The following is a 15,433-nucleotide window of genomic DNA, read 5'->3' as shown; positions in this document are numbered from 1 at the left end:
AACGTAAATAAAACATATTAAAATGTTTAAAATATGACTTAAACACTTTGAAATCCACCTCTTCAATTCGGTGGACATTTAAATTCAGAAAACATTTTTCGTTGGCAACCTCATATTGCTCTAGTCGCTGAATATGGGAATAAAGCTGACACTTTATGAACAATCCTGTAGTTTCGGTGGTTAAATTAGATTAAATTTAATATTTATAATCTACAACGAAATTAAAATTTATTCTGAATTCTTTAGCTCTTGAAGACCACCTAAAGGTTACATATTGTGGCTATGTGCAATGTGTTGCAGAAAATACTAAATTTTTCTTTTAAGGTTTCGGTCAGTTAATAATATAGTAATTACCTCAGCAAGTACTGGTAGTGATAATAATAGTAATAATGCTGTAATGGCTAATATTTTTATTCTACTTATTTCTGGTTTAACAATGTTTATAGCCGGTTTAGGGGCAAATTTTGAATATGATTTGAAGAAAATTATTGCTTTATCTACTACTCTGTATTAATGTGACAGAAAATACAAAATGTTTCATTTCTAATACAAACACCAGAAAATGTCTTCTAATTGAATCGCTTGGAAGACAACAATTCCTTGTGCATTGTATTCTCACACTCATCAAAGTTCTGTGATTGGAACTCACCGTATGCTGATAGATCCGCGGTGAGTACATCCCAGTCCACGGATATGTAGGAGGCTACCACCAGCAACAGATGCAATGACGCCAAGACCTACATCAAAAAGTATTCTTACATGCGCATAAAGAAAGTTTCATACTTTATTTTTCACTTCATTTGTTGTATCCATAGACCTTACATGAGCAATGTAGCTTCAAGGTGTGGAGAAATTAAAAAAATTCAATACATAGCAAGCAGGTTAATTCAATTTACAAGCATAAGCAATTCATAACTTGAGTAGAATGTACGAGTATCTAGAAATATTGGTAATTCTCTTCAGAAACTTTTCTCTTGGCACTTCAAAGCTTTGAGGAAATTAAGTAGTGCATTGAAGACCGTATTACATTAATGACAAACTACTTTTTTTATAACAGTTGAGACTAACGCAGACTAAGTAGAGATCTGTTTTGTGTCTTGCATTTAAATTATAAATATTTTTATTACGAGTTCTAAAAGTATATTGGTTTCTTTATATAAAACATAATCATGGAAAAAAAAGTTCTCAGTATTTCTGAATTTTGGATAATCATTTTATATGGTGTCCTTTTATGCACACCTGCCATTATCATCACTAGTTACAGTAAGTAGAAGGAAGGTCTAGGAACATGCAGACATTTTGTTAATTCTTTTCTGAACCTTTTGTCTTGGCCCTTAAAAACTTTGCGAAAATTAGGTAATTCATTGAAGACCGTAATAGATGCTCATACTCATTCTAATTAGTGTATTTTTTTATTTCATTTGTATGTGCTTACAATATTGCATCCCTTGACTGCCACGCGCACTCAAATATGGTTTATCTATAAAGTAGTATTTTTATTTTTTTGCTTTTGATGTGTGTACCTTACCGTCTCGGCTGTACCAAGGACTGCGGTCCCCAGCTTGACCGAGCAGCACCCGCAGCAGGTCCTCAGCATCGGCACGTTGACATGACAACGCCGCGCTTGGCGACACAGAGAACTTGTGAACCTGAGGGCAAATACCATGGTGACTTGAACAGAAACATTTTTATAACGTGAGGTGAGAAAACGGCGGGTTAATGGCTGCTCGCTCCCTGCGCGGTCTGCGATGTGCGGGCTGTTAGAGGTGCGGTAGTAGATCCTCAGTCGCCATTTGTCATTCGCTGTAGTCACAAATCGTATTACAAAAGTCTTGATTCTTCAAGTGTACAAAGTGTATAAAGTTTAGTGATTATTGTGTATTTGGGTAATGCCTACCAACAAATTCTCGTTGCGTGTCCGTGCCAAAGAGGGAATTACGGCGTATTTTTGTTACGAGACTAATAAGTAATCATTTGTGGGCTCCAGGAAGCCCAGCTCTAACACCCTATCATTTTTATGTATGGGTAACTCCAAAAGGTAGGATTTATAGGGCAAATCTTCATTCTGTAGATGAACTAAAAACTATGTACGAGAAGAAATCGAGGCTATCAATGATATGAAACTTCAGACTCTTGTTCATTCGTTTATCAGAAATTGTCAGTTGTGTGTGGCGGCAAATGGGGGCCCTTTTCAGCAACGACTGTGAGCATAGTAAGTCCAAACTATTGAACATTAATGTTAGTACTGTTATGTATTGTGGAAGTGCCAGAGAAGTGGTTACGTCCTCGCCGGAAACCATGCTAGCAGTGGGCCGTGAGTCACTCGCAGTTTTCTCGCCTCACGACATAATAATGTCTCTGTAGTTATGTGGTACTAACGTGAAAATATTTTATAAACCGTTAGTTGTTACCGCCGTGGCTAAGGCTTAGCGCGATTGCCTGGCGTTGATTCCGTTTCCACTTGAATTGGTTACCTGTTTGGATTCCTTCCGAGGTTTTCCCCAAATGTAAGGCGAATATCAGCTAATTTAGTGGCGAATACTCGGTCTCGCCTAGCCAAATAGCATTTCGTTATGAACTCCACCGATGCTAAATAACTTAGTAGTTGATGCAACGTAGTTAAATTAAAACATCCTGCGATCCTCTGTTTCATATCTGTGATACTGTGACACGACTACTTTGTCAAGAAGTTAAAGGTACTTGGGAAAATCAATATGGCGCAGTCGAAATTACAATACGAAACTAAGTTGGACTTAAATACGTAATAAATATGTACACCGTGTCCCGCTTAGAGGGATCGAGAAATAAATGCTCCCCATTTAAAATCAGATGAAAATAATGTTTTCATTTACATCTGATAAGATGCAGAAACTGTCCAAGTTTATGCACCAATGGTTAAAAACAGTTGCATGTTCATGCGCATGCGCACTAACGTTTATGTGGAAACAAGACTGGCACCATTCAGTAGAACATTCTGCCATTGGACCATTCTCCTTCATCGACGCGACAATCAAAGGGAATATGTATCTGGACATGTGCAGAAATTTTGTCGTTGGTCAACTCCCCCAGGATCGGTTTTTCAGCAACATAGGGCTCCACCCCCATTACTGTGGAGCAATACGTGACTTCTCGAATGGAAACTTTCACAATAGGTTGGTCGAAAAAAGGAGAACCCTTGCCTGGCCACCTAGGTTATCCGACTTGACGCCTATTGACCTTTTTCTGGGGCTTTATGACGAACGTGGTACAGTTGACACTTTGGAAAAACTGAGACAACGCATTATAAATGCAGCTGCGCTAATCACCCCACAAATGTTATGGAACACTTGGCAGAAGGTTGAGTACCTTTTAGATGTCTTCAGGGTAGCTCGAGGCGCACACATCGAGTTGCATTGACCATTCTCCGAAACTCGGAGAGTTTTTACATCAAGTTGTACAAAAAGTTATGTTATAAAACCATTATTTATACTTGAAATTAGCACTTATTTCTCGATCCCTCTAAGCGGGACATGGTGTATTTATATTGGTATAAAGCAAATATAAATGATTATGAGTATACAATATTAATAAAGTAACTTAAATAATGAATCAGAACAATGAATAAAATTTCACCTGTATATGACATGAAATAAACGAATCTAATATGGAACACAGAGTCGATACCTATCGTCAGCTTATCGCTAATTCATGGATGATGGATTTGTCAGGAGAATTGTTTGATGAAAAGATTGGTGTATTACCGCAACTCTGACACCTCAACACATGTATCTGGTGGAATTTTGAAGATGCATTTCATTGCTTCAGATGAACATGGAGTCGATGCGGATCTCTATTCTCAACAGTTAGAATGAGTTCATGAAGTTTTTAAAGAGAGGTACCCGGCATTAGTTAATAGAAATAAAATACACTTGTAGCAGGACAATACGAGACTCCATACCACTCGAACAATCATGGAAGAAGTCCAGGAAACTGCTACCACTCCCGGCATACAAAGTGAATCGTAAGTATGTCATTAATTTCAAGGTTTTTTTTTTTTTTTTTTTTTTTTTTTTTTTTTTTTTTTCAATCAAAAAAGGTTTAACAAAATTTTGCTCGTTTTTGCTTCCTTTTCGACATAAACTTTGTTTTACATTTCATAGCGTGTTTTGGAAAATCCATTGATTTAATTCTCAATATGCTCAGCCAGTGTACGAGAGTAGTGCATTATGTTAATAAATGATCGAAAGAATTTTAGTTTTATCCTTTAAGGTGTTAGGTTCAGCTTACAGCAGTGAAATATTTGGAAATATCCAACATTTTTTTCATTCATTAGTTATCTTGTATAATAATGAAAATTGGTATGTTTAAAACACTGTCCTTCTGCTATATGAAAAAAAAAACAAAAAAAATTATTTATATATATATTTTTTTTCAAAATTCAAAATGGTGGCAGTTTACTGTGCAGTGATGAAGCTTTTCTCTCATAACTCCTAAACTTGTTAACTTTTTCATGTTCTCTCTCTTTTATTTTATTGCTGAAACTCATGTTTATAATATCATGTTCTTTCAATTGCATTCTTTAATAAATATTTTTTTTTATTTTTTGTTAGAAGAAAATTCTGATATTAGATCATTTTTAAATGAATTTATTTTTTATCAGACAATCAAAGGTAGAGAAGTGATGTTGCATCATATTGTAGATGTGACATGCATAAATACACATAAAAATTTCATCACAGAATGTTGGATAGTTTTTGAGTTATGTGGGAACGCTTCATCACTGCACAGTGAACTGAATTTTGACAAAAAAAAATGTAACTCTTTTTTAAATCGTTACCAACAACGAAAAAAAAATGGAGGAAAAAAATGTTGAATATTTCCAAAATTTTACTACTTTAAGCTGTACCTAAACCCTTAAATGTGCAGAAATTTGAACCGAACAAATGTAACTTTTCGATCTGAAGAGGAATTTTAAAATGTTACGTTTGTTAAATCAACGACTTTCCCAAAACACACTATTTAATGTTTCATATAAAACAATTTTTATCTCGGAAAGGAAGAAAAAACATGTATAACCGCCTGAAATTAATGACATTACTTACAGTTCACTCTGTATAGCCCTGACCTTGGGCCTTCAGGTTACCCCCATCCATTGCCCACTTTCTGCATGCAAACATTTCAAAATCTATGAAACCGTTGAAATGGATATCACCGAATTATTCGTATCAAAAACCAGAAAATGGTACCATCTCAGGAAAATAAATCTCGCTGAAAGGTGGCTCACGACTATACTGTACGTCCGAATGGTTATGTCACAAGGTCGTCGAAAGGGGGGGGGACTTATTTATTGGGGCCTTTATTTTGAACAGTTGTATAATATTACGTAGACGTCCAATTCCATATAACAAAATTTTCAGGAAAGAGCTAAGGCTGGTCTAACAGCTCAGCCACTAGCCTTTACAGAGGAGTTAGAAGAAACGGGCCGGGAAAACCGGGATGCAACATAATCAAATGAACGCACAGTAGAATACTGTATAATAGCCTTTACTTTGAGATTAGATTAATTTTTTGCCACAACACACTTCAACTAAAATTTTGCTCCAAAATTAACATAACTTATGTTTCTGTAGTTTAGGCAACTTTTCTAGTAGGAGTAGTGAATGAGATGTCTTAATTAAATCTTACTTACATAAAGAATAAACGGCTCTGTTTTCCTATGTTTGCATAAGAGACAGACTAGTTAGACTCTGTATGTGTATACATTGGACTTTGTCAGGAAGCCAACCTTTCATATAAAACGCATAAAAAGATAATCATATTTTATTGCATCCTGCCATGACTTTCAACTTCCCTCTGCAATTGAGACGCTCGATAAGGCACAGGATGGAATGACAGCAAAATATATTGCTCCTCTCCGAGACCATCACCAGATGGGGCTGGGTTCAAACGTAACGAGTTTAAATTGCTATACCAGTTTGTGACGTAAATTCGCAAGAAATTCACCGACTTAAATTTACTTGAAATACATACCATTTCCTTACTTGTGAATTTGAGATGGAAATTTCATGATTTGAACGAGTAAGTAAAATTAGTGATTCTCAACTTTCTTTCAAGTTATTAATGTGTATTCTTATTTTTGAAGATTGTTCGAAGAAAATGCTCTGGGAGGACTCAATGGAAAGGTGTCGGAAGATCTAATATTGGAAGGTGATTGTTGTTACTATTATTATTATTATTATTATTATTATTATTATTATTATTATCATCATCATCATCATCATCATCATCATCATCATCATCTCACATATCCTGGAAGAAATTAAATTTTATTCAGGTTCATAGTTCAAAACCTTGAGGGTTTTAGGTTTGGTAGAGTGTTTTTCCGTGGGTGCTGCGGTTTTCCTTATTGCCGTAGCACCATCTTTACTAGTATCTGTAGCGTAAAGATTGTGTAGGCCTAAACCAAAAATAGACAGTAATTTATTAATTCTTCAGAGAAAAGATATGTTTCTTTACTCGTACATTGATCCTCAAAATCAATATTTTAAATAAACTGTATTTTGAATTTAAAATGTAATTTCTATAATTATATTAACAACATGCAATTCTTGTTAATTATGGATGTACTGTTCAACCTGTCCCTGCTGTCTTTCTACTATATTATTTCTTACTAAAAATGTGGATCAAAATTGACAACTAAAATAATTCACCTCCAGTAGCAGGCCTACTGCAAATTACACTTAATGAAATATTGAAATAAGTTTGCATCTTTTGTAAAAGAAATCTTGGAGTTAGTGAAATGCTTAACATCAGACAGAACGAGAAAGAAAACTGAGATAAGGAAGAGGATAAGAAAGGAAGCCATAGAGGAACAAGTGGAAGAGAAGGGAGAGTAGAAAGATGAGAAGAAAGGAGAGGAGGATGATAAAGATGAGGAAGAAAAAAAAGGAATATGGAAGGAATATTAAGAAATGCAAGATTACGTTCAGGAATGGTAAGTATTGGAAACTGAAGAAAAAGAGAATAGGAGAGATGAAGAAAGAAAGCAGGTGGGAAGGAGAGGTACACGAAAAGAAACAATGGGAGGAAACAACAAAGGGGGTGTAGTAGATCCAGCGAATAGGGATTATAAAGAATGGACACTGAGCGAATTTGCGTGTATTTTGTTTCTGTGTGTGCCAGCGGTTAATTCTACTTTCAAGCGCTAGAGGTTAGTGTAATCGAGCATAGGCTAAGATAATAATTGAGAATATAGTTGAGACACAGGATTCAAACATCGCCTACCTTATTGCATAATCCAGTAACGCTTTGCTTCAAATAAATTCAAGTTAACAGCTTTTCCTTATTTCTCAGTGACGAACTAGTTGTAATAATATTTTTTTTTATATTTCAGATATAATAAATCATATTATAAAATAATATAATATATTATAAAATTAAGTATCAAATTCGTTTAATATTTGTATATAATATAATATAGGTATATGATTTTACTTCTCGTAAGAGTTTTGTTTTTCCATTTTCAGTGCTATCAAATCATTACATATTTTAATTGTTGGGGTCAACGTCTCAACTCTCATTATAAAGTTAATGACGGGATTATTATTTTATGGATCCAATTTATTTTATTTGAGTACATAATGTACGTAGATGGATTAATTATATGTGCTATATTTCCGCTGTGTCGACTGCTAGCTGGTGTGATGTCAGCGCCAACTCTAGGGAGAAAACAGAATCTCACGCTTTAGCTGGCTTGAAGGTCATTGAAATAAGTCTGACTACATCAAAGGTACCGACGCGGAGTGTCCATTCTTTATAATCCCTATTCGCTGGTAGATATATAATTAAACTATCTTGGGTGAATTTTTATTACTATTTATTATTATTATTATTATTATTTATTATCGTCGTAGTCGTCATAGTTCAATACCAGAACAGTAGGCGTGGATACTAATTGCAGAGATCATGGTTGGACCCTATAGCGTTTATCTTCTTGGAATGTGCTAAGTTGGAGCATTTCCTCCTTGTGTACTACTCTGCACCGAAGAAAGGGATGATTATGAATATTATGAATATTATGAAGAATGTAAGGTAGGATGACAGTTAGTAGCAAATTATTGAAGACAAATTTATATTAATGGAATCTATTATCTCATTACGAACATAGAACATGTTCCTGTCAGTGAAGCTTTATAGTTTATAGTGGCATTGCAAAGTATTTGAACAGTGAAATGTTTTTGAAGTGTTAGTGAAATCTGGATAGAATCAGTGAAATGTGTCGCAGTTCCAGTGCAGTGAGTGAGTTGACAGCGAAATGAGTGTAATGTTGAAAGGTACTTTTGCAGATATGAACATATCAAACTCGTGGGTTTTAGTTAGATCTTAGGTTTAAGATACAAATTACATTTATTTCAATTGTTATGTTAAGTGATCGTTTCATTTAATTTAGGATATTCGCTGTTATTATTATTATTATTATTATTATTATTATTAATTATTGTTAGTATTAATTATTAGTATTATTATTAATTGTATTTTTAATTAATAAGTTTATTATTGTCATTATTGAGTGTAATTAGTTACCACTGCCACCGGGTATATACCCATTGCAGTGTGAATTAATACATACATACAATAGAGTAAACTAATAGCCATACATATTGAGATATGTTACGCAGTGTGAGGAACATTCCCACGCAGTCTTTACTGTCTATGATTCTGCCCTGTAAAGAATTCTGTGCCATTCACTCCACTGTTTGGGTTAAAGGACGTTTTTGCTCCCTATAAAACATAAATCACGATATGGATAGAAAGTTACATTACCATGATAATCTCAGAGATTTAGAGGTGTTCGCATAACTTTCGTATTTATCGTAATGTTTTCGTCTCATTGCTGCTATTATTATTATTATTATTATTATTATTATTATTATTATTATTATTATTATTATTATTATACTAGAAGTGACTATAAGCATTTGAAATATGGATATGATGAAGAATGGAGCGTATGATTTGGACAGACAGAATAAGAAATGAAGCTGTGTTGGAAAATGTGGGTGAAGAAAGAATGGTGTTGAAATTGATCAGGAAGAGAAAAAGGAATTGGTTGGGTCACTCAGTGAGAACAAAGTGCCTACTGAAGGATGTACTGGAAGGTTGTGAACGGGAGAAGAGTTCGGAGTAGAAGAAGATATCATTATGATAGAAAACATTAAGATACTCGTATATGGGTCATACGGAGAAAAAAAGAGGGCAGAAAATAAGAAATATTGGAGAATGCTGGGTTTGCAGTGAAAGACTGGCCTTGGGCAGAACACTAGGTATAGCCTATATATTATTATTATTATTATTATTATTATTATTATTATTATTATTATTATTATTATTATTATTATATCTAAATTCCAATATCCCACATTTCTTCTCTCGTAGGTTGGCAGATTTGTTGTTACATGCGCTCTGCGACAATCTACAATGACTTAAGGGTGAACGCACATGCGACTCGCGACAGGATAATCTTGGCTGTGGGATGATAACTGCGCATGCGCGGAATGCGCGGACATTGAAATAAAAACCTAAACTAACCAAACCTAACTTTCGTATATGCAAGATTAGTAACCGGAGCATAAAGGGAACTTCTTGATTTGATCTGGAATGTGCACGCGAAAATGAATCCAGGTAAAGATCACGCTGACACCCTGCATGAGAGGTCTGCACATGCGCCACAGTCACACTGTTCCTGTCGCGACCCCTTCTTTGAACGCTTAGTCGTACAATACTAAAATTCGGCGTCTGTAGTTAATGGGTTTGTCCATTATTATTCGATTGTGAACATGTCATGAACTGTTCTAAACATTTACTGACTGAGGAAACACAAAACACGAAGACTGTCACCATTGTACTGTTCTTACTAGTATAGGAACTTATTTCGAAAACCATTCAATTTGCTTCTATGTATATTTTTCGCATTAGACCAAACATTTGCTTTGCAGTCTAAATGTTGTTTAGGTATTTTAAAAGGAATTGCCTAGTACACCAAGTTTGATTAGTATGCAATATTAACTATATGTAATATAATAGCTAAACATTTGCCTCACAAAGCCCTCTCTTTCAGTAGAAATTCTGACTGAAGACAAAGAGTTTATATCAGATCCATAGACCTAGATAATGAGTGAAGATTAAGGATTACTGACAGCCGTGTTAACCACGTACATTGTAACAACCTAGCGAGAAGCAACTGAAATATTAATTCCAACTTATATGTATAATGTTTTGTGTGCCTTTAATATCATACTGATACAAGCTGGCGCCAACGTTTTTGACGTGTGTCCTAGATTTATAGGGTGCTATTCATAGAAATTTCGCTAGCCCGCGCTACGAGCGTGCTAAACTAACCCCGGCTATCGATTGATTACTTGTACAGGATTCATATCATATCGCTAACACTGGTTTATGAATACGGAAAATGTTATTTCGCTGATCATCCACCGGAAGCCCGCGCTAAGAATGTCTATGAATATGACCCATGGTGCCCAGTTTTTGAGCATGTTGCTAGTATAGCTAAGAATGGTACCACTTCCTATACACGTCACATCAGCCATTTGTCAAACACAGTTGTCAGACTGACTGCGGAAAATGTAAAACACTCGCACTTAACGTTCCCATTACTTATTTCACACGCCAAAAACGGTGACGCGGACTGTAGGCCTACCTATTTTTTTAACCATTCCTGTGTAGTAGCCTACTTACTCGTGGACAACTTGTCGCAGGGAGCTTAGACCTGATAATTCTGGAAGGTTCCATTCTTAGTTTCGTAAAATAGCTCGAAACATGCAAGTTTAATAAAAATAAGAAATTATGTTAGAACACAGTTTTGCGGTTAGGCTGTATGTAGACTATGCAAATACATTTGACAAATAAAAGAGTCAGATCGCATTGCATTAGCTATTATTTTATTACAGTACATTTTCAGCACTATTTGTTAGTATATTTAAGTACACAAGTGCACAGAAACTGGTTCACATAGCTACATCGTATTGATTGGATAACAAGGACGTAGAAACCTGAGCCTAAAAGATCAAAATAACTTAAGGGAATGCCAGTTCTATAATGCTTGTTCCACAGTTATACGCCCACGTAATACACGCTACAAAAACCACACCCTCAAATCCGTTATATGTAGTCTATAAACAACTGTCTGTAAAGTAGTAGCAAGATCAATTCCAATCGATAATGAAAAGTTCGTGTAGGTCTAATTATATATTAAGCAGAATATGGAATTAAATGGCGCTATCGGTATTGTTCGATATTTTTATAGACCTATAAGTTATACAGTATATGTGAACTGTATGATTATGAAACAACTCGAATTTTCCTACATCACGATTTATATGTACACTTCTGGAAATAAAAAAAGATCGATCCTGTTGGTTAAGAGTTTGAATATGATGTGGAGTTGACGTCTAAAAACTATGTTTCCTGTTATCATCGAACAATTCATTTTATGTGTGTCTACGCGTAAGAAACTAAACAGAATTGTAACACTGCTGTAGTGTATGGTATGACGCACCTGACTTCATTTCGTTAGGGACATGTGGAAAAGGTTAATCAAATAACGGGTGTACGCTTGGAAGCAGTTCTCGCATACGGCAGGGATGTCAAAGCGCCTGTATTACGCGTTCATAATACAAGCGATACAAATCCAACAAGGTTAACGTTTTAGCAAGATAAAGTATAATTATCGTTCTTAAGGAAATGTGCGGGTTCTTGAAAGCACACAGTGTAGGCGCTTTGACATCCCTGGCATACTGTATCATTGATAAGTAAAAGTCCGTTTAGTTGTGATTAAGGCTGTCGCCTTTGGTCAGTAAAATCTCGCGACTTAAACTATCCGCAAACAGTACGTCGAATACATTTCGTCCATAAGCAAGTTGGTCCACCTTATGATTTTGTTCCACGTATTGTTGCGTCCATAATCAGTTTCATCCACCGTATTGTTTCTTCCTAACCTGAGTTTATCCGTAAATGATTTTGGTTCATTGCAATCCTCCCTTTATTGTCTTGGAGTTTTGATAAAAGAATATACCATGTCATTTTTTACAGATTAGGTATTATGGTCTTCACTCTGAATCGATATCTTCACTTTCGTCATTACCTTCCGTGTATAATTTAAGCTTTCAGCGCGTAAATACTGATCAGTGTTGTTACTTTTGAATTTTTGGTACTTGTCGGCTATTCTTTCAATTTGCCCTTGATTCAGAATGTATTTCTTCTTGATAGGACCTCTCACATCTATGTGTAATTATAATATCGTTATCGACGTAAGGTAATGGATGAAGTGTAATACTGGACGAAAAATGATCTTGGATGAAATGTTCGTGGAAGTAAGGTAGTGGACGACTTGGAAGCGACTTTTAGGGCTATACATTACATTTCCTTCTAATAACTACCGAAAATGGCATTCCTTATGATAGGTGCTGGAATTGTCTATGCCGAAAAATAGCACAACACTTTTTTTAATATATAAGTTACATTAATATATCATAAATGGTGATTCGCTGTTGTAATTATACTAAATTGCACTGAATGAAAATCAGCTGTATACTAATTCTCTGCTCTAGGCGTCCTTTCAGTTTGTGTTATCTGTCCATACTACGCAACACGAAACCTTCCCACTTTCGATCCAGAAGAAATGCACACACTGTTTCGTCCTCAGTCGCGATCAAAAACCAAGGCATTTATTTGAAAAAACCTGTTCTCTGGCGAACGCTGTCATTTTGACACTTTCCAAATGTACACTTTGTAAAAACGCACGTTTTGAGTGAGTGGTAAGTGAAAGGTTTTACTAACTTGAAACAGAAGTAATACAGATCGAGAGGTAAGACTTGGAATGTGAGCTTCGCGAGTGGGAAAATGATGGGATATCAGAAACTGAGTCCGTTTGGGTTTGGTTAATGTTAGATGAATCTACCGACACTGAAATTAAATTCAGACTCTCCCTTATTTTCTCCCTCCATACCCATTGGTGATATAGCCACTGCGTGTGATAAGACCACAGGACAGGTCTTACCTCCTCTAATAAGTTTATATAGTGAGATCGAAAAGTCCCTCCGCAGCTCTATTAGTTCTAATAACTCTAGAATACAATCCTGTAGAAAGTTGGTACTACTCCATTGATTCCGGTTTGACAACCTTACATCCCGAGTCCACCATATGCTTAGCGGCCAGTGCTGCCACTTGAATTCTCTACCAAATACACTTGAATTCTCTGCCTAGTAGATTTTCGACAACACAAGCACTGCGAAGAGACTTCTCGATCGCACTGTATATTCCTATTTTACATTACACCGAATTAATATAATGCTGTTTATACAATTTTTCTTCAAGCATATCTTCCAGTGAACCCAGTGTGATGAGTGAAAACGAACGTACAGACGTGACAACTCTGATATACGACTGCAATGTATTCGTATTTGGATTTGTAAAGGAATTGTCTTCTAAAAAAGCGAGAACTGACAATATGTCTGCAGTTTATGACACGACGTGTGTGTACCGTTACGAAGTTTAGTGATTTACAGACGTAGACGATGAAGGTGATTATATAAAGACAAAAATGATGATGGTAATGACAATGATGATGCCGACGATGATGGTGGTGGTGGTGGTTGCAACGGAGAGCTAGTGGTTCCTTTTAGATTTAGAGAGATAAGTACATTGAGAATTGAGACGAAATATGACATTGGAATAGTCTTGTTTACCAACATTTGGTTTTGATAATCTGTACCGAAAACTTTACTTTGGAAAAATTAGGTTGCTTTTCATGTTTATTATATACAGTAGAACTTCTATTATTCGTGGTAATGGAGGGGGTGGGCTGAACAGTTAATCGAAAAAATCGGATAATCCATACCATAAAACATTTTCATAAATTTAGTGAATAATACTTACATATTTGTAATTTCTTCCATGATCTTGTATTGAACACGCTAGGTAGCGGATCAGAAGTTCACTGATTTAGGCGTAAGCCTAGTTGTTAACGGCGGGTTTTTAAGGGGCAAGGAAACTCCTTGTAATGACTGTGTGTGAAAAGACAGGAATAGTGGAGGTCTCACGCTGTTGATTGACATACTTTATACAATTTATCCTTGATTTTTATTAAATTGCAATCTCGTATTCTGAGATGAGTTCCCCAAACCACTCAATTATTTGCACTTTTTATACTTCGCACAACACGATTTCTTTTGATACCTGTGGAAGGTATTTTATACAGAAATTATACAGTACGAAAACTCGAACAGTAGACGGTACTGTATAAGGGTAAAGTTTTGCAATATTTCTCTCTAGATAAATAACGTGCTAGTATAATATACAGTACTTCATATATTTCTGTACCAAAAGAGAAAAAGGAGAGAGAAAGACAGAGTCGGATAATACACCAATCGGTTAATAGGGGACGGATAATCGGAGTTCTACTGTATAGGTAACGTATTTCCCTCTCTCACTTGCTCTGTTATCGGCAAATTACAGAATTTACTGTACTCCAGATCAAGAGAATTAGTCGAATGGAAATGCCGTACTTCCTAAATTTCACAGATAGACTGAGATGTGTGGAAAACAAGAAAGGAGTGCTGTTACGCGCGTACCAAGTGAGAAAATAACGATGATAAAATTCCTTCGGTTGGTTATCACAACTTGGTAGACCTATATATACATTTTCTTTCACATGTTTTTATATCGGTTAATATCGATCGTTGTACATCTACACGTGTATCCATGACAACGAGAGATACTTATAAAAACAATTGGAAGAATTTTTTCGTTGGAGTTAAAAAGCGATGTCACTAATAATAAGTCAATAAAAATGTCATAACTTTAAATGAAAAGATATTTTTATGTAACACTGAACTACAGTTTCAGCCTTTGAATGGATGTGATCCGTCATATTCTTTTTCACTGTGACCTTGCGACAGTTACACTTTGTAATTACGAAGACTCGCGTATTAGCAAGTCCAAAGCGATTCAACTATTCGCTAACTCAATATTCAACAGAGAAGCATGTCACACTCACCTCATCTCTGCAACCTCATCCCTGAGACTGACGTGAACGCCCTCTTTCCAATCGATCGCTCGCTCGAGCCCTGCGTACCAACACAGTGGAGACATCTGAATTGATGCCGAGGGTGGACCATCATTGTGTGGTAGAAGTAACACTTCGGAAATCGATGTCATGTAAAGCGCTCATATTTCCTATTCATATATTTCATTTATTAAATAACTTTATCTACATAAAGAAATTGATTTAAGAGTCTTCTTTTACGTTCTAATCTGTTCGCGAATGTAAGATCGATCATTTCCTTACGGTTTCAAGAAATATAATCGTTTACGGGCCTCCTCCTACCTGATGTTATCTTTGCATCTTGCCCCATTCAGGTAATGTGATGATTAGAACTAA

The 15,433-nt window shown here is 35.6% G+C and overlaps 1 long non-coding RNA gene across 1 annotated transcript; it reads right to left on the bottom strand.

Moving 5' to 3' along the window:
* Positions 1–649: 649 nt before the first annotated feature.
* Positions 650–15,061, bottom strand: LOC138698835 (uncharacterized). The gene is made up of 3 exons (XR_011331950.1): positions 15,050–15,061; positions 1,529–1,649; positions 650–737 (listed from the first exon to the last, which is right to left on the bottom strand). It is a non-coding gene; the product is annotated as an uncharacterized lncRNA (long non-coding RNA).
* Positions 15,062–15,433: the final 372 nt, after the last annotated feature.

Source organism: Periplaneta americana, chromosome 4, assembly GCF_040183065.1.
Source record: "Periplaneta americana isolate PAMFEO1 chromosome 4, P.americana_PAMFEO1_priV1, whole genome shotgun sequence".
Taxonomy (NCBI): Eukaryota; Metazoa; Arthropoda; class Insecta; order Blattodea; family Blattidae; genus Periplaneta; species Periplaneta americana.
This window is presented reverse-complemented; position numbering and strand designations above follow the sequence as displayed.